Source organism: Oxyura jamaicensis, chromosome 20 (assembly GCF_011077185.1).
Source record: "Oxyura jamaicensis isolate SHBP4307 breed ruddy duck chromosome 20, BPBGC_Ojam_1.0, whole genome shotgun sequence".
Taxonomy (NCBI): Eukaryota; Metazoa; Chordata; class Aves; order Anseriformes; family Anatidae; genus Oxyura; species Oxyura jamaicensis.
Window position 1 is genome coordinate 11,552,019 of NC_048912.1, and position 20,047 is coordinate 11,572,065.

The 20,047-nt window shown below is 35.3% G+C and overlaps 1 long non-coding RNA gene across 1 annotated transcript; it reads right to left on the reverse strand.

The window, feature by feature from the left end:
• Positions 1–14,181: 14,181 nt before the first annotated feature.
• On the reverse strand, positions 14,182–18,115 carry LOC118176502. The gene is made up of 2 exons (XR_004755439.1): positions 17,958–18,115; positions 14,182–16,634 (listed from the first exon to the last, which is right to left on the reverse strand). It is a non-coding gene; the product is annotated as an uncharacterized LOC118176502 (long non-coding RNA).
• Between the last annotated feature and the right edge of the window lie 1,932 nt (positions 18,116–20,047).

Here is a 20,047-nt window from a genome sequence, read left to right on the forward strand (position 1 = left end):
GCACTGAAAGCTTTCACAAAATATGCACTCCTCTATAGGCTGCCTATACAAAGCGTAAAACTATATACCACAACACCTGGAACATAAAACTGTACCTTTACTTCAGCATATGTTTGAGTTGTAGGATAATGTGCTTCATTACAAGAGGAGCATTCCAAATTCTTTTGAAGTCAACTATAAGACTTTCATAGATTTTGGTAGAAACACAGTTCACCTAGCCCTAAATATCAGGTCCACAACGTGTCTCATTTACTGTACCACAGACGCTTAGGCTGAAGCTGCACTGATATCAATGACATTTTTCAAGTGTTCCAATTTAAATGATCCCTTTTTCAACTGAGACACATTCACATTGAAATAAAACAGCACAAACTGCAGTTTTATCCATAGCCCTATTCATGTATTGTTTTGAAAGATCTCCATGACCTACTACAATTAAAACATTAGCATTAGCTGCACACCGTGTAGATATTCTGCTTGGAAGGATGATTTTAAGTACACTTGACTCTTGCCGTAGAAAATAAAATAAAAATGTCTAAATAGAAATAATTCCATGTCTACATTTTATTGCAATCAGCCAGAAAAACAAGAGAAAAAGATATATTTTTTTTATATTCCTAATCATAAAAACAGCCTTCATTTGAAGCCTATATTTAACCTTTTTGTATTATTGCAATTTGCTGAAAATCAGAAACATTGAAAAATGAAATTGAGCTTAAAAAGTGTTCTTGCTTGTCTGAGAGGAAATGCATCAATACAGCATCAGGCATTTCATTATATCAAAATTTTTCTTCTGTCTTTATCTCTTTGGATCTTTGCCCTTCTGTAATTATACCACATTAATTTTCCCTCAAACAAAAAGCCAGATGTTTTCAGGCTCTGTTCTCAGACTGATTTTCTCTGAAAAACATTAAGTCCAGCTTTGACTACTAATGGGTGCCCTATCTGTGTACAGGTAGCACTCCAGAAAGATGAAACTGTCAGTATCCAGTTTTGAATTATTTTCTAGGAGGACATGAACTATTACATCACGGTCAGGATCTAAACAACTACTTAAATAAATACCAAATACACAATCAGATAAGATCAGGGGTCTCTCTTGTTGTTACAAAACAATTCAGGAACTGCTAAAATGCTGCTTCTGTGAAGTGCTTAATTTAATTAGCTTATTACTATGAAAGAAAATTTGTAAAAAATGTTTTTTCATTACTCTAATGGTATAGAGGGTTTAAAGTATATTTCTGACTTGCAGTCTCTCCTGGTTTTTAAAACAAACAAACAAACAAACTTCATAATAAATTCAGTATTTACTGTGAAAGAGAAGCTTATCAGATGCATGAGACAGAAGTTCAAATCTGTCCGAACCTATGCCTTTAATCCAGAGTTCTCATACACATAGAAACTATTTATTTCTCGATGATTCTGGAACTATGCTCTTGATATCCTGCAGAGGAAACCTGAGGTACCTCTGATAGTTGGTCCATTTTTTCCACATATGCTTATCTGTGCTGCTGAGAGTCTGAGCTGCCAGCTACTCCATCTTCCCTTTACAAGGAAGAACGGGCAACCTTGGAGGTGGCCCTAGCATCCTTCTTAAAAAGGTGCTGTATATATAGCATATAAAGGTGCTGTATATATAGCACTAAACTGACTTGTGGGCAAGAGGGTGCTTGTACACAGTCAAGGGATAAAACGGATGCTTGGGACCAAACCCAAAGACTGTACTTGAAGGCTCACTGAACAAGCAAGAATGACACAGATATATCCAACCAGTCCCAAGCATGAACTCAACTTCTGTATAAAACCTGAGCAAAATAACTTAATTTTACTTCTGTATTTTTTCCCCATATCTATTATTTCTTTTTTCTTTTTCTTTTTTCCTTTTTTTTTTCTTTTTTTCTTTTTTTTTTTTCCTGCTAGCTTCTAGAGCTTTCTAACTTATCTATTCATTCCAGAAACAGAAAAGTCACATTGAATCTAATCCATTGATGCATTTCTGAAGTCAGGATGTATCAACCACTGTTAAAACAGACTTTTCAATTGCAGCTTTTTAACAATATTCCAAGAGACTGTTTCTCTGTGCTAGCATGTATAAATACAAAGGAATGCATCAGCAATAATAGAAACATAATAAGGAAACATTTAAAATTAAATTGTGGAGGATCAAGAGTAGAACAGTACTTTTATTCCCTTTGGATGCATTTGTAAGTTAATCTAATCATCATTCAGCAGTAGATACAATTCTAGTCTACATCAAAGCAACTAAAATACTGCTTTGATGGTTTAATAGTAGCTGGCAGTGTAATGACAGATGGCCACAACCACAACCTAATCTGAAACAAGCTGCAATCTTGGTTGAAGACAGAACTCTTTGAAATGTATTCCTTTGAATGAAGAAATACAAATCGAGACCAGACTATAGTAAACTTTGAGTACCGTGCTTGATATACCTTTCTCATTGACACTGCCTTTACCAGCTGCTTCAGTGAGTATGTTATTCAATGGCAGCAATAATATTGCTGTTTAACATTCATTTGTGTTAATTCAAGTATATGCACGAAAACTGTCATTGTAAGAATTCTGCAAGACACCACACAACTGCATTAGCAACCGGGCATAGGCTCTTGAAAAATTAAGAACACAACATGATCAGCCACAATGGCGTGGCTTTCATTGCCATGCCCTCCATTACTGGACACAGTAGACAAGGAAGTTTCCTTACTAGACAAGGAAAAAATCACAGCATCTATTTTAATGAGGAAAAAAATATTTTTTCTACAGCTACTTTTTGTAAGTAGTCTACTTCAGAATTTCTTTAGCAAAAACTTACAATAACTGTAAGATTGCCAAAACTGGAAAAAAATAATTGCATGCACTACAAGTTAAAATTACAAAGTGCAACAAAAATTGCTTATATGCTCCAAAGTTTCACAGCAGATGAGGCTTACAAAATATTATGGTTTTGTTATTTAAGGGAATTTATTTATTTTTGCTTGCAAAATATAGTTTCTAAACTTGATCACAGTGAAGACAAAGCATCGTTGAGTACTAAGGGAGTTACTTGAGTATTCATAGGGTAAGGGTTTAACACTGCTACACAAAAGAAGTCACACAAATTCCACATTTCTCTGCCTCAGCTTTGTAATATGTAGACTACATTCCATATTCCACAATAACAGCAGCCACCAAAGTTCTAGAATGTTCAGGAATTTAAGGGCAATGAAGAAGTGTGTAATTTATGGGGCTATTTAAGCTAACTGGCTTTACAGGTGAACTTTTCATAGCCTGTTGCATTACAGCATCAAGTGTGGATGGAGTGGAGGTGGGTGAATGCATGTTCCGCCACAATCCACCTCTTCTGATTATACTTGCAAAAGATCAGTATTTCATAACTTTCCACAACCTGTCTGAAAACCTTCGTGAAACACTAACTAGGAAAAGCATTTTTCTTAGGAAGAGATATTCCGCCATCACAAAGAGTAACAAAATACATTTACCCTTCAAAATATTTTCCGTATGGCATTAAAACATAACTGCTTTGAAATTCAGTAGGTTTCTTCAGGGAAATAGTATAAAACAGAACAGATTAAAAATCCCTTTCATGAAGCAGTGAATTAGATCTACTTGTTATCAAAATTCTGTGAGCATTCACAAAGAAGAGAAAAAATTTGTAAAGATTAATTGGCAGAGACAAGATCTGCTCTTAGTAAAAAGAAAAAAAAAGAAAAAAAAAACCAAACCTGTAAACTTACGTGAATCAGAGAACCAATTTCCTACAGATCTTTTACCCAAACAACAGCAACATACTCCTATATAAAGGACATATAAAGAATATATTATTTTGGATGCTTATGCTACTTAGGTGGAAAACACATATGGGCTTAATAAACAACTTCAAATGTTATCTTTAAAAAAAATAGAGATGCCCAGCAACACATTGATAATAACTGTAGCAGAAAGTCTTGACACTAGAATAAAGATTAAATGCTTCATCGCTTAAATGAGTTGTCTCTAAAGTTCTGTTATTAAAATTAATAGCTGGACATTCGGTCACTTTTTGAAACACATCTTCCTACAACTTTGAGGAATTTTTGACAAAATAGACAATGTATAAGATCAAGGATCTTCAGATTTTTACTACATACCATAGTCCATATAGCTCTCCTCTTAGATGTTTTTATATTGCAGTGATTAGGAGTTTTACCACAGAAAGAGGAAAAAAAAAAAAAAAAAAAAAAGCAGTCTATGTATTTCCCTTAATTTCCTGAGATTTTGAAATGGTGCAGTTTGACATTTCAGAGAAAAGAATGAACTGGTTGATATAATTATAGGCATTAGAAATATAGTTTGACACATTTTACTTTAAAATGTATTGCTTTGAAACATATGTTGTCCTTTGTATTACTGCACAACCCTATAAGCAACATATTTTAAATGAGTTTATTGCACTGATCTTCTAAATAACACTAAAAAAGGGTAATAATGGGCTTGCATTTAAAACTCTTAAAAATCCCAATTAATGACATTAAGGACATTGTAAACATATAATACACACAATGGAGAAGGCATTATTATCGTCTAAGTTACACTGCTTTCAAGCTCAGGAATTTGTGACAAAAAGCTTTAGAAATGCCCTGGAAAGGTCAATAACATTGCACAGGATGTAAATTGGTTAAGTTTGCTTCTTTGAGCATCTCTTCAAATTATGGGCAATGAACATCTTACTCTTCCAAGAAGCCCTTCCTGACAACCTGGGAATGCTGGTACTTGACTACTATTTTAAAAACAATGTGCAACTTTAACCCATAGCTAAAGGAAAGCACAATACTTTGGCAGCTCCTCACCTAGAAATACTTCTCTCTGCCTCCTAAGGGCCATTTTTTACCTTGATTGAGATGGATTGCAGGACACAATCTGGTTTATTTAGACAATGAAAATGAGGAACCTCAGTTTAAAAAGAATTATTAGAATCTAGTTGGGTAGGCAAATTTTGGAATCTTTTAAAGTTGGCTAGAATTTATAGTCTGAGTCTTCAGATTAACATACTACAAATCTACACGCTTGTTAAGAAGCTTCAGGTTTCTCTCTATCACTATAAATGTCCACTATATTTGTTTATCAACAATGTAAAACTGAAGTACTTGCTATGAGAATTCCAAGTATCACTGCTTTCTGCTGGATAAAGAAGACTGTATCTTGTGCCGCTTAACAGAGTTTAGTTGTGTCACCACACAAATAGGAAAGACGCATGAGTGTGTGTGTGGTGGGGAAAACGTTCTGACATTTTTGTTGCAGTTTGTTTAAACCTAAGCAGAAGAAAACAAGGGCTCTGGATAACCATCTACAATCCAGTCACACTACTGCTTAAGTGGTACAGTTCTCCCACAGACAGTAACGTGATGGTCATCCCAATTTACAATTTCTATACTGCTGGAATGAAAGCTCTGCAGACAAATCAACAATTCCACAATCCCTGCCATCAAAAGAAGTTTATCACATGCAGAGATTCTTAAACATATGATAATCTTTCATTGTGTTTTATGTTGCTTTTCACTAGACTTAAAAGAGTGCCATCATAGACCTTTGGGAACCTCTGGCTGCACCTCAACTCTGGAGTTCAGGAAGAATATTCAAAAGTAATTTTTTGTACTTTTTAAACTGCTTTACTGAAGAACACTCAAAACTTAAGGTGAACCACAGGGGTTCTTAGAAAATTTGGAAAAGTTTGTTACTTAAAATGACCAATTAAAGTAAAGCAGCCTCCTAAAGCCCTTTTCTTCTACTCTACAAAAATAATTAACTGTAATTCTGTCATGTGCCCTCATTTTCAGCTTGGGAACCATAATCCAGATTCCAGCTCATTATTTTCTTATAGAGTTTATAACAGAGAACCTGTTAAGTGAATGAGGTAGTCTTCATTCTATACATACATATATATAGCCCCAGTTCTCTGCATGACATGGAATTATGCTGTAAAACGTACATAGTCTTGTAGCTGGAAGGTCCTTAATACAAATCTGACTGTCCACAGGAAAGTACCCAAAAACAAAACCCAAGAACCTTGACCATTTGTTATATATACGTATATATATATATATATATGTTTTGTGAGCACTTAGCAGGTTACCCTTTGTTTTGTTTTCTTTCTTGAAGTCTAATTATTCCATATGTCCTTTCATATTTTCTCTGATTTGTAATTCTGTTTCTCATTATCATTTTTTTGATGATATGTTGCTATTTCCTCTGGTTTCATTCTCTCTTTTATGTTTTGCTTGTACAAAATTAATTACATTGTACCTTCAAGCATAATTTTAACAGTGTCTCCGTTGCACTGTCTACCTTTAATTAATGCTCTTCTAATGTAGGTTTTAGAGCCAAATGGTGCAATATTCAGAGCATCAAAGAAACAGATCTAACAAAGCTGAAATGAAAGAACCAGACCAAGCAGCAGACAACGTATTCTCATTTGAAAAATATCACGTCAATTTTATTTTAGAAACAATCACCCAAATTTGTGGTAAAGCTCACTCCAATCTGGGAGTTAATCTGTAATTTATGAAATGAGATTAATTTCTGAAATGTCAGCCCATCCACTACACCTCTCTAATCCACATCCCTGTGGTGGGATTTTTTAAAAATAAAAATCTGCCCAGTTCTAGAGTTCTCCCATGAAGTACAAGTATTCAAACACTCACCCAAAACACAAAGGCAAAGAGCGTAAGTGTTCTGTTGGTGGTCTACTCAAGAAAGCAAAGTCTATGGATTGGACTTCTTGCACATTTTGAAATTCATAGTGTCCTCTAATCACTGACCTAATGCATATTCAACCATGAAATCTAAGCCTACCAGACAGTGAGGTATATAACTTGTTATATGGGTTCAGATCTTTGCTTTTTGAGGTACTTCAAAGCTAAACCCTGGGTGTTTCTGTTTCCACTGGGCTTCCCCCCCCCCCCCCCACCTTTAATTGAGGTCAGGAGTTGCTTCTCACTAACTTTCCAAAATTCATTTTCAAAATGTAGAAGACATGAACAAAAGTGAAGTATTACATCTTCAAGCAGTAGAAAATAATTTATCAGTTATACACAACTATTTACTTAAGTGAACTTGGGTTAGTACCAAGATCTGGACCATGCTTTTAGCTGGATATTCAGATAAAAATGACAATGCCATTTATTAAAAACAAACATATTTTACAGTTCCAGAACCCAATGAGCAACAGTGTTTGTATAAAACAGGCTGAATTTATTACATACAAAGGTGGTACATATTTTTCAATATGACCCTTTTTTGGGCCATAATTAACAGAATATTTTAGGAGTAGATCATTATGGTTAATTAAAACATTAGGGATTTAGTTTCATTGGATAGAGGCACACCATTTCAGAACAAAAGTATGCATTTGTTTTTATTTTTCATTTGTGTTATAAAAGCATCAAATTAAAAAAAAATCACTTAGAAGGGAGGGGAACTGCCTGACAATTATAGTGATGGAATATGTTTTAATGGGGACAAAACCTGTCCTGGGATTTACATGACTGGCTATCTCTGACTTTGATCAGCACTGTACTCACACATCAAAAGACATAACTCGTCCTAAATCACTTTTGCTCATTGTTTGATAGCCACCAGCCAGTTGAAATGGAGTTTACACACTGTAATAACCTGCCTACCTTGAGCCCAAGCATGCAGAAATAACTTGAAACAAGCTTCTGGAATTCTATTTGCTTTTTTTTTTTTTTTAATTTTATTTTTATTTTTAAAGGAAGTTTTGACACACTATGTATGGAAAAGAATCAAATAAGCTTTGTAATAGAACAGAATAAGAAGTAAAGGAAACAAAACTAGGTGGGTCATATTTAGAGCCTAGCACACTTGACAGTGTCTCTTTAAGGTGAAGGAATAATACAGTCAAAGTTCCACCTTTCATAGTCTTATAATGTCAAGAGAACAGTATTTCAAAGCATGACATTACACAGGCTCGGTCTTTTAAAGAACACAAAAAAACCCTTTGATTTCAGAAACAAATGAAAGGAAAAAAATGTGACTCTGAAACAAAGCACTCCACACATGTATATTTTTAGTGCCATGTGTTCAGACTAAAGAGCCATATGCCCTCACACTAGTTAATACAGGAAAAATGTATTTCCAAATCATCTTTGAAATTTCAATTCTTAAATAGTAAATTTGAAACTAGTCAGTAGGCAGGGCCTAGAAACATTTTGAAACATTAAATACCTTAAAACACCCTTTGTATCTCAGTTTTCCTTTCATCCATGATTTTTTTCTTTGAGGATTTAACAATGGAACTTTTTTTTTTTTTTTTTTTTTTTTTTTACTGCTGCAGTTTCCTTCTAGAGCCCTAAACTTTCTGTACAGTCAAAAATATGGCAGTTACTTTTCATATCCCAAAAGATCAAAATGTTCAGAGAAAAATAAATATACAATTTAAATATTGCCTTGTAGATGTGGTTGAATTAGTTTCTTCTCTTTAACCTTTGCTAATATTTGTTCTTCTAGGAATTACAGTAGTCATATAATAGTGTCATATCACCTTGAATCCAGAATACATTCCTTTTCCTTCAGTATCTTAGCAATAAACACTTTCATACCGAAGTATTTTATGCCTCAATAACTTTTATTGTTTATGGGACAAACATTTGATAAAAGCAGAATACGACATACAATGTTATTTGGGTAACATCAAATGCAAATACACAGCACAGAAGAGATTTTAAGCAACAGAAAAAAAACAAAAGATGCATGAGATCTGGGAGATCTGGGACATTTGGGAATCAGTAAAATGTTGGAACAATTTTCTTTAAAAAAAATCTTTTATTTTTTTAATACTCACTGAGTATTAAAAAAAAAAAGAACCATCTAGTTTCAGATTATTTTAACTTTTTTCAAAACATTTTTTATCAGTTGTAATACTCCTCTTGGCAAGTGTTCAGAACTAAGTGTACATTATACCTCAGGTGCAACTTCTGCATGAACAGGTTTGTACTACCAAGAACATATTTTATCTGACTGCTCAGACATGTCCACACTTAAATTTAGCAATCACATACCTAATGGGCAGGATTTGGGCCTGAATATTCAGTATATTTAATACAATTGAACATTGAACTATATTCTCCTATCCTCCTAGTTCTTTTTTTTTTTTTTTTTTTTTTTTCTTCCCTCCATAGCTTCACTTAAAAAAATATGAGCTAAATTTACTCTAACCCAAACTAAATGATCAAGATTAACTGACCTCCTGGCTCTCTGAAGTTCTCACTAGATAGAATGATCCTGAAGTTGACTAGGTAGCTATATTTTTCTGATTAGGTCAGACAACAGCTTCTACTTCAAACAGTATTTCATCTTCCAGAACAAAACATCTTAGAGCTTTGTCAACTCCGTGGTGCCAACCTTTGTGACTCCCTAAGTCATACTTGTTTCCTCATTTCTAAAAGAGCATTTGCCAAGTCAAGCTCACCGAACAAGCTAGCTCAACTTCTTAGCTCTTGCACTACATCAAAGCATGACTATCAACTTCTATCAACTATTTTTTGAATATTGCTGTTATTCAAACTTCAAAGTTCTTCCCTATACAGTGAGAAGTCCCAGGTCTCACAAACTGAGCTGCACCCATAGGACAGACCGGGTGTTTTTGCAATGAGCTTGATGGAATGGGTAGTTTTCCAAGTGCATATCCTACCATTGGACTGTCTGTCCAATGTGTATCACTATTTTTATTCAATACTTGCTCTTCCAGACAAGTGTGCAAACAAATGTCGAAGAGGAAACAGTGATTCCACAAAAGAATCTAATAGAGTTGCTAGATTTACAGTTTTAAAACAAGATTCACAAAAGGCACACAGCAGGATGGGTTAACGTTGAAATGGTTTTGGAAAAGATTACCTGTAAAACTGCATTCTTACAATTTTGAGCTATGTTGATAAAATTTTCCCAAAGAAATCAAACTTTCAAATAGAAATGTAAGATTTCAGAATTTGATCTCAGAATTTGAATCTCAGCCACCAAGATCATGTGAATGCTCCTTAACTACTCAAAGTCAAAATCAACCCATGTATATAGCAATTATAAAAAGGAGTTATTTACTAAGGAACTGGAATATCTGTCTTTAGTGAGAGTCCTATTTGCTCTCGGAGGAGGAAGCAGTGTGTTTTAGCCAGATTATGCCGAATGTGTTTTCTTAATTCTGGATTGCAACAGCACAAGAGGGGACTGTGGAAAGATTCCTATTATAGTGATGAACCATGAAAGAATTCTGGCTGATGTGAAATGGCATGATACTAAGAGAACATGCAATGAACATTAAAAAAGAAAGAGTCAATAAAGCAGGCAGAACACTATGATGCATCAGTTTTTCTGTCCTTCCAGTTATATTATACTAATTCTGAGAAATGCAAATCCTACTTTGACAAGAACTGATAGTTATCAAAGGCAGAACTTTGGTCTTTTCAGTGAGTGTAATTCTAACTGCAAATAGAGACATATATTTCAGCTATCAAAAGAAAACTCTCTTATTCTAATTTGACTAATTGAACGTTGACCAGCTAACAAAAAATAATTTTTTTTTTTTTAAAAAAAGAAAGAAAACTGTTTGAAGTCAACCAACTAGCTTCAAGAGTATTATGAAGCTTTTACGTTCTCCTACAGTAAGAAACGGCTCCTCATGCACACTAATATTAGGAACTTCTGTACCCCCCCCTCATAAGAAGTAAAGCAACAGCCACAGAATTCTACTTCAATTTCTACTTTTCTGTGATCCCGTAGACAGAAACTAGTAATTTTGTAATTTGGAATAGGCCTCTGATAACTATTACTTTTTAAAAGACTACTTCAGCTCTGTAATCACTTGGTATTCCATTTAAATGCAATTAATTATTTTACCATTTTGAATTACTTGTGCGTTTGATGAGATCTATAAAAAAACATAAGGATATTTTAAAGATAGTGTTGTCTGAGAACAGAAGCATTGTAACATTATTCACTTCAGTAAATGAACTGCTGTGCATTTTGACCAATTACTGTGATAAACTCATTATGAGCCCCAGGAGACATGTAGATAACATTCCTAAATTGGAATGTTGCAATTTTGGGGAATAAAAAATATGCCAGGATATCAAATCCTAGTTCCCTAAATTCTATTATATGTTGAGTCATTGAGTCTCAACAATGAGACAAGACAATTCCCATGCAGCATGAAAAATGGGTTTAGGGTTTAAACAGTTTTGGCAAGAAGACTCACCTAGTCTTTGTGATCAATAGTGTCACAATACACTTCACAACAGAGTAGCTAACAGTACACAGTGATCAAAATGATCATTCCTGGTATGGAATCTGACTCATTTGTCATCCTTAGTGCTGCTATTTTAAGTGCTTAAAACACTTGAAAAATCCCTCTTGTCTAGCTTAAATTACACAATTGAAGCTTTAATCCTTTAATGAATTATTTAGTTTGAGGTCTGAGCTGTGTTATACAATCACTTACAGATACATGCTACCTATGTTTCCAAATTCATCATTCAGTAACAAACACATGAATTATATGCTTACCTATAGAACAAACTGATTTGGCATTGCACTCGTTCTCAGTTCAAGCACATAAGCACTGATGTATTATAACAGGGAAACTACGTCCTCCTCACTAAACCCACTGTCTTCATATAAGAATCTAATAATAAGTTAGAAAGTTCTTACTTTAATGCCAAAACTAACAAAGTGCTGGAAATCCCATTGATTTCCAAATTTTCTATATAGACATCTTCAGAAAACCCTACTTAAACACTCAAATCTGTACTTAGCTAATCAGAGGATTTACATGCATTCAGTTAGAAGATATTTATATCCCAGACACATGCTAACACAGGTCTCGTGTAAGAAAAGTGGGGTAGTCTTAAATTCACAGCTTGATTCCTGCCCCTCTTCTTCCTCCCCAGCATTTTTTAAAAGGTTATAGCTTTATGGATATCTCCTTATTCTTTTAATGGAAAATGTTTTGATTAAGGTCCAGTTCTGAAGTCAGTTTTCCCTAATACAGAAACGCTAAATTTACTACTCTCTACCTTTAATCAGCCATAACATTAAAAGTCTTTTTTGTAGCCATATCTTTAATGGTGTGAACCATCCCCTGCATAATCCAAGTCTTTGAACAACTTCAGGCCACATTGGATTGTCTAAAACTTAGCTGACTAAGGAAACTCTGATAAAATACATTCAGAGAACGGGACTGTTTATTTTCTCATGTTGCATCCACAAGGCAGAACAACTGACTTCATTGCTCTAGACTAAGATGTGGCATTATGTCACCTAAGTAAAAGCCGGAGGATATAGACAGCTCAGGTCACGTTCAAGAATGGAGAGAACAGACAGAATAGAATCCACTGCTTAAACATCTCTGCATGCATTGTTTGCACTATCTACTGTTTTTTATCTAATCTTATCTCATAACATGCACATTTCAGTGGAGAACTATATCTCTGTGCAAGAGGCTACCAGACAAATGGTTGGAGAACTTCATAAATATACCATTGCAAAACTCCAACACTTAAAAATAAGTCAACCAGCTAACTGAACAACTTCAACACAACCGCAAAATGCTTTGCAAGATAGATCTCACAATATTTCTTGCTGCAGTAGAACAATTGTGACAGCTTCGTATTCTTCTAAAAGAGGACATCTTAAAACAATCCCTCATCATGAATTATTTCTGGATAGGTCAGAAAACTTATAGCACTTGAGAGCTGATTTCTAACTCTCTCACGTTTAGTGCACGGGCTTAAAATTCTGTATGCTTTATTCTTTTCCTTTGCAAGAAAGGGAACAATACCATAGCACACAATTCCTAGAAGAAAAATTAAATAAAATTAAAGACACCGTTGAAACAGATTTTTTGTACTAAAAAAATCAAGTAGGGATAACACCTCTTTGACTCATAACGGAACAGATCCATTGTTCAACAGTTAGAGTTTGTGCAGTTTTATATAATGATGTGCTCAAATGACAGCCCTTCTATGCTTTGTTTCCCAATGGCAATGTATGATAGCAGAGGAAAAACCACGTAATATACTGTAACAATATGATGTCTTGATGCTCACACTTAAGAGAAGGAAAGCACTGGCTGTAAACTTTTCTAAGGAAGGTGACTGATGGATGGGCATTCTGTGCAAAGTATTCTTCTGTAGCTGAATAAACACAAACACTTGCATTGGAAAACAAATCAATTTGTAGGCCCTTGTAGGCTTGTTTGCCAAGAGCAATCCCAAGAAGCTTTACAGGCACGGCTATTCACACATGATCATCTGCAACATGTTCACTAGTATACAAATACAGCAAAAATCCATCTTCACATTTGGATGTTGATCTGACTTAGGTAACTATAACCAGTATTTCAATGGTGAGTACAATATCAAAGAGCAGTTTATTTAAGAAATACCATCTTTTGATACTTGTGGGGCATCTCCAGAGGCAGACTGAATTAACCAACAGCATTACAAGAGAAAGTATTTGTTAAACTCTAGCAATATAAACTACTAAGTGGAATATGCAGAAAGATTCAGGTACATCGGGAAAAAAAAAAAAAAAAAAAAAAAGGATGGAAGACAGGTGTTTATTTTCCAAACCTATATATATGAAAAATCAAAAAAGCTCTTGTTGCTGAGATTGCAACAAGCTGAAAAATTTGACCCAGAAAAGGAGAGATCTAAGGTATAATGGATGACTCCATCCTTTTTATCCCTGCCAAGTGAAGAAAGCAGTACGCATTTTCATGTCCCTGAATAAAGCAAAAATTCACATTCCTAAATACATGTATCTTTTTATAATAAGGAAAGATGGAAACCTCCCTGAGCCCTTATGTCATATATGTAAACATGTACTGACTTCAAAGCATATGAATCTGTTGATGTCTGAATAGTCCACACAAGCAATACATTTTCACTGTGAAATTGCAATATCCAGTATCCCTTTGATAAATCAATTGTACAAAATTTCATTTCATATAGAAAAGTTGCTTCTTTTTTAAACTTTGAGTCCTAATTAGCCATTAAAAGAAAGATACATTCTCCTTTGTCAGTGTTAGATACGACATGCTCCATTTTAAATCTCTAAAGGTATCTTCACTCAAAGTCACAGCGCATTTAACAAACAGTTTCATTTCAGCCTAAGATCTAAAGGAACTAACATGTTTATTAAAGCATTTTGATCCTTCAGAGACAGATTAATAAGGAGCTTATGACAGTTCAGCATGATAAAATGAGTCAATAAACAGGAATGTGTGCTGACATTATATATACTGATCCACAAATAATACAATACATATTTGGTTTGTCACAAAGAAAAATCACCTGAAGAAGCCATTGCCATGATTAAGTACTTTCTGCTACCTCAAGTTTCTGTACTCTGTAGAAATTGTCCTTTCAAATTCTCTTGATGAGCACAAAATCTTTTTTATACGTAAGTGCAGCTTTTTATATCTATATGGAATAATGAATCAAAATACAGCATGAAAAAGGTTTAAACATGGTATGGATTTGAGAGGTAAAAATGGAGCACCAGATGCTAGATGTATTCAATGTTTATTCACTATAAAACGTGTGTTCAGGCTTGCCTGAATAGCTGTCATTTACCTGTGAATTATTTATAGCAAAAATATTTAATGTGGATGTTAGTAACAATCGGGGTTCTAGATTTAACTTAGAACAGCCTTTCCTGTCTAGTGACTTCATTAGAATGATGAACCTAAATATTGCTTCTCAATCTACACAAGTAATAGTTATCTTACTATTTTGAGCAGATGTCATGACAAGGTCAAGCTAGAAGCAACCATTTCAGTTCATTGTAATTTCTCAATCAATAGTCGTTTCACTGAGCTATCAGTACACATTACAGACAAAAAAAAAAAAAAAAAAAAAAGCAAAACAAAACATGTGCATGTACAGGAGACTAATGTCATTACATCCAAGTTTCACATAGACGACAAACTCAAGAACCAGAAAAGAAAAGACACTTGAATGAATGGGCATGGTGAGCACTGCCTTTTTCTTGTAAGGAAAAAATTACTTTTTCTGTCCCTGTTCTTGTCTGTTTGATGATTCATATCATGAAAGACAGCTTGGGAAATACAAATGCACACGCATGCTTCAAACACATTTATGCAATTAAACATTGAGTAGTTTGGGTCAATTCATTCCCCATTTTTATTGTTTTTACACCAGTGTTGCCAGATGACTTTCCTGATGTCCATTATGATTTATGATGTGAGAACATAATGAAACTAATTTATACCAATAAATGTGAATGGCTCCATTAACATCTATGCAGTCTGGTTTACACTAACAAAGAAACCATATTGGTATACTTAGAACCATTTCAGAGTATCACCTAATGAAGATAAAATGTCATTGTGAAAACTAGCACTGATGAAAAGTTTACAGTAGTCATCTTGAGGTTCCAACTGCTGTACATAAAACTTAATGTAGTGTACCACATTATACACTAATGCTTAAAATAATGGCTCCTGAGGTTCTGGTTATAATGATCCTGTTCTGAATATGAAAATAGCTTAATACATTTTTCCTTCAGTCATTACTTCCTAATCAACTTAATCTCTCTCTTTATCCAACCCATCAAACTGAGGAGACCTTATGCCCCTTCAGGAGGGGACAGAGGAACTGGAATACATCCCACAAGTTGTTGGTCATTTTGCATAAGGAAATTCATGCTTGATTTCTCTACCACTGACGCGTAACAGTACCAGTTCACCATACTACAATGAAATACATACCACATCACAAAACAACGCACAGTAAATAGTAAGAAAGAACAGAAAATTAAGTTGTAAGAAATTAAGTATGCAAGATAATTAAAATCCCATAAGGTGATCATTTTAATTTTGTTCATTAACCAGTGTTTTTGATCTCAGCCTGAAACAAATTCCAAATTCATAGTCTAGAGTTTTTCATACCTTACTCTTTTTCTCACTGCAGAGTTCAGGAGAGAACAAACAGCTTAAAAAGTGCTGACCTCATCTCAGCATACGAATCAAACCTCCTTCTTAAGTAACCACAGGTGTTACTAGGGATAGTCTTTACCCCAAAATTGTCATTTAATTTAGAAGGCTCACTGCTGTAATCCCTTGGTCAAGATGGTAGCAAAATAAGCTAGAGAGCTGTTCAGACCACACAGAGCAGATTGATCTATGCTTATGTCTTTCCATTCATTATAAACACCATCACAACTTCATCAAGTTTCAGCTCAGATGCAACTCACCATGTTCTATCTACTTAAATGCACAGCTTCGGTAAAGAAAATTCCCACACCTTGCACGGAGATGTGTAAAGTGCTTTTTTCCTTACAGTTACAACAAGCAACAGTAATTTATGAATTTTATGAATTGAGAATTTTTCATCCATTCACTTCAATTCAGGAATTGGAACTATTACACACACTTATCAATATCAAAAGCTTCTCAATAACAAATGAATTTTACCTTTCATAAAGTTGGAAGAATTTAACTTCTGGAATTTCTTGAAACCTTCATCACTTGGGAACGGATAAAATTTGTTGTCTGCTTCTCTCATCTCCCAGTAGCCATGCAATGACTTTCTCCATATATAGATGCCCTAATTTTGGAAAGGAAAAGCCATAAACCATGTCAACTGTATTTCCTTGTCTTATTGTATAGTCCAACAGAAACCAGATCCTGTCATAAGCAGATGTGCTCTAGAATTCTCTCCCTATATTTTTGGAAAATATATATATATATATTTTCAGTTACTTAGGTGTTCTCAAAGACTTTATTTCAGTGACTGTAAATATTTGGATACAGTTTAATCATCCTTTCGTAATGGCATAGAAATTTAGAGATTTTAAAACCAAGCAATGGTAGCTCATGATGATTAGAAAGTTGCAAAATTGTTACTCTGACAAATTGAATTAGCAGGACAGCGGTATTACATTATGATAGTTTATTGTAATAAATGTATGTTTCGATGTAAATACTCGCAACTCCCTTCTCTGGAATATCTCAGCAGAACACAATGCTAATTAAAACACCCGGCCAGTTAAATAGAGAACATGGTTCTCCATACATACGTTCAGGAAATGGACAGAAAAAAAGTGTTTGATCCAAAGTCAACTGAAGCTAATGGAAAAAGTCTTACTAGTCCCAGTGGCAATTTCTCAACTGCACTGTGCCCATAATTAAAAGCAGATGGGTGCTGAAAAGCTAGCCCTGGTAACTAACACACAACCCTGGGTCACATAATGAGTCTGGCTCAGATCTGAGAATGGAACTCAGATCTACTGAATTTCTACTGAGAGCTTTAATCACAAAACTACTATTCTTAATTTAAAATCAAGAGGTTTTGAAAGAAATATTAGCAAGGCGCTAATTTTTCACTTCAGGGGAATATATTGTTTCTCAGCTAACTAGCTTTTATATTTCAGGCCAAATAAGAAACCAAAGCTCTTTGCTATTGCGTTAATTAAGGATTTTTATTCATACCCCTAAGCAATATACTAACCTCTAAATGATTTTCCAACTAGAGCCTGAATAGGAGTAAAACTGAAGTACAATTAAGGTTTGCAGATTTGCCTATATTATAGCTTTCTAACTGTAACCTTTCCACCCTGCTCTGTAATTAGCAAACCAGTTCATAAGTTCTCCAGACACAGGCGTTTGTATAGAGCTCAAGGCTTCAGTATGAACTCTGGAATAACCATGCCACGAAAATAAAGCAATTTTGAATCAGAGAAACAGCAATACCACATATTGCTCCTGTCTCCCGTCTTATAGTCATTGAGATTTCCCACCCCCCAGCTTAAAAGGCCACAGATTTATTTTTTTTTTAAAAAAAAACAAGACTTTTTACTTTTCAATTTTGTTATGCGTGCCAATTCTTTAAACACAGCTACAGACAAAAGTGGCTTCCCTCACACCTCACCTTCTTTAAAAGAGGACTTAAAAAAGGACCACCCCATCCTGCAGGGAGCCTGTGAGAGACACGTTCATGTGAAGGCATTACAGGCCACATGTGGGATTCAACATGAAACCAGTTCTAAATGATTTCTTTTAGTCTGTGAAAGTAGGGCTTTGGGGTCAAAAAAGCACCCAGGTATTCACAAAACTCCAGTGAGACAGAAGCTTATTGAAAACCAGGTAATTTTCTGTGCTATGGCATCTGAGGACTCTGGCTGCCAGCTCCTCTGTGGCAGCATCTTTCCCTGAGCCACCAGCACCACCCCAGCGCAGCAGACTCTCCACAGCACACCAGAGCTATACACGAGGCACAAACAGAGTGCTCACAATTCACTAGGCTGAAAGACAGAGTCCTCCAGATGCAGGGCACTACTACTTGCAGGCATGGCTGAAAATTTTGTCACTAAGAGGGAAGTCGCAGCACAGTAAGGCCTAGACTAGTTGGGCCAGCCTTGAAACAGGAGAGACCCTCCTCACCCAGCCTCAGAAGCAGCCACAGAAGCCATTTTAGTTTAGTGCCTCACAGATTCTCTCATAGTCTGTGAGGCAATGTGATAAACAGCAACACTTGCTGCAATACATTAGCTCTCCCTTCAGGTGTGGAAGTTTGGTGCTCACCTCAGCCAGGCTGGAGCTGCACCTGAGTGATTTCAACCAATCTACCCTGAGACCCTAGCCAAGGCTGCCCCCCATAGCAGGGTGAGGGGGAACAATACAGACAGCCACAATCCTCCCCCTCATTATTATTATTATTTGTGGCTTTACTTCCTTGTTGTTTTACATCCTCTTTAACCTGTCTCTGCAGGTATAAATTGTGAAGGGAGAGCACAGCCTGGTTCCTGCTCTGAAGCTAAGAGTAGATGGCTGAGGTAGGCCTTGAGAGGTTTTTGTCGCACACGGGGTGGCAGCTGTACAGTAGCTCAGTGGTGGTTCAATAAGAGCTCTGCTTGAAGTATGTTGTTTAAGCAGAAGCTTAGTTAATATTTTCACTGTTACTGTAATACAGCATATAGAAACATTCTTTAGCTGGATTGTGCTGTGGTAAAGGTAGCTAGGGCAGAGTAGGTGTTGGTGGAGCAGTTGTTTTCCTGCACTGAAGTGAATGTCCATGTAGGAGAGTATGGTCTGGAACGTTCTTCCCAACAGGGTCCTTACAGGTATCCTGAGGGAAGGTAGTTTGTTGAGTAACCTCGATGGCAAAATAAAAGTTCAAGGTTGGTTTTGGTGGAGGAGACTGCATATAAATAGTATTATCAGGTCATAAAGCTTACATAAGCAAGTGGGCTGTGTCACCAAAGTAAAAACAACCCCAGTGCCTCCCTCTTTATACGTCACTGTTGTGAAAATGTGATAAAACTGAGGTAATGTCACTGGCTGTTTAATACCATCCATGTGCTCATCCTGATAGTATTTCCCAGAAATACTTGGCCTCTTCTACATTGTACCAAGTTTGCAAAGCTTGTATAAAATACATGCTTACAATCAGAACGCACAATCAGAACACAGCACTTACAAATAATAACTTCATGAAACCTAGCAATTTTAAAAAAAAAAAAAAAAAAAAAAAAAAAGAAAAAAAAACAAACCATTCAAATATACTTTATTTTTTTTTTTTTTTTGGGGGGGGGGGGGGGTGTCAGGATAAACCTTTTCTTTGCCTTTCATATAGAGCATTTAGAGTACACTTGAGTCATGCTTTCATACTGTTCTCCAGAACCTGAGAGCTAGCAATATAAGGATTTTTAAATTGAAGTTGGGATTCTCAAACAATCTTAAGAGCCTGAGGACTGGGATTGTAGGGGAAATAAACATCACCTATCAAAATATCATGAGTGTTATAACACTGAACGGGGATAAAAACAGTTTTACAGGTGAATAGAAGAAAAAAGCTTAAGCTGAAAATAAAATGTAGCTTTTCAGCCTATTTAATCTTCATTTTTAGCTTATTGACTAGCGAAAAGTCAAATCAGGAAGCTGCTGATGAGAATGTAAAGGGAGAACTGAGGCAAGTATTCGATTATGCTCATAATCTGAAAGTGAAATGGCTCATTATCA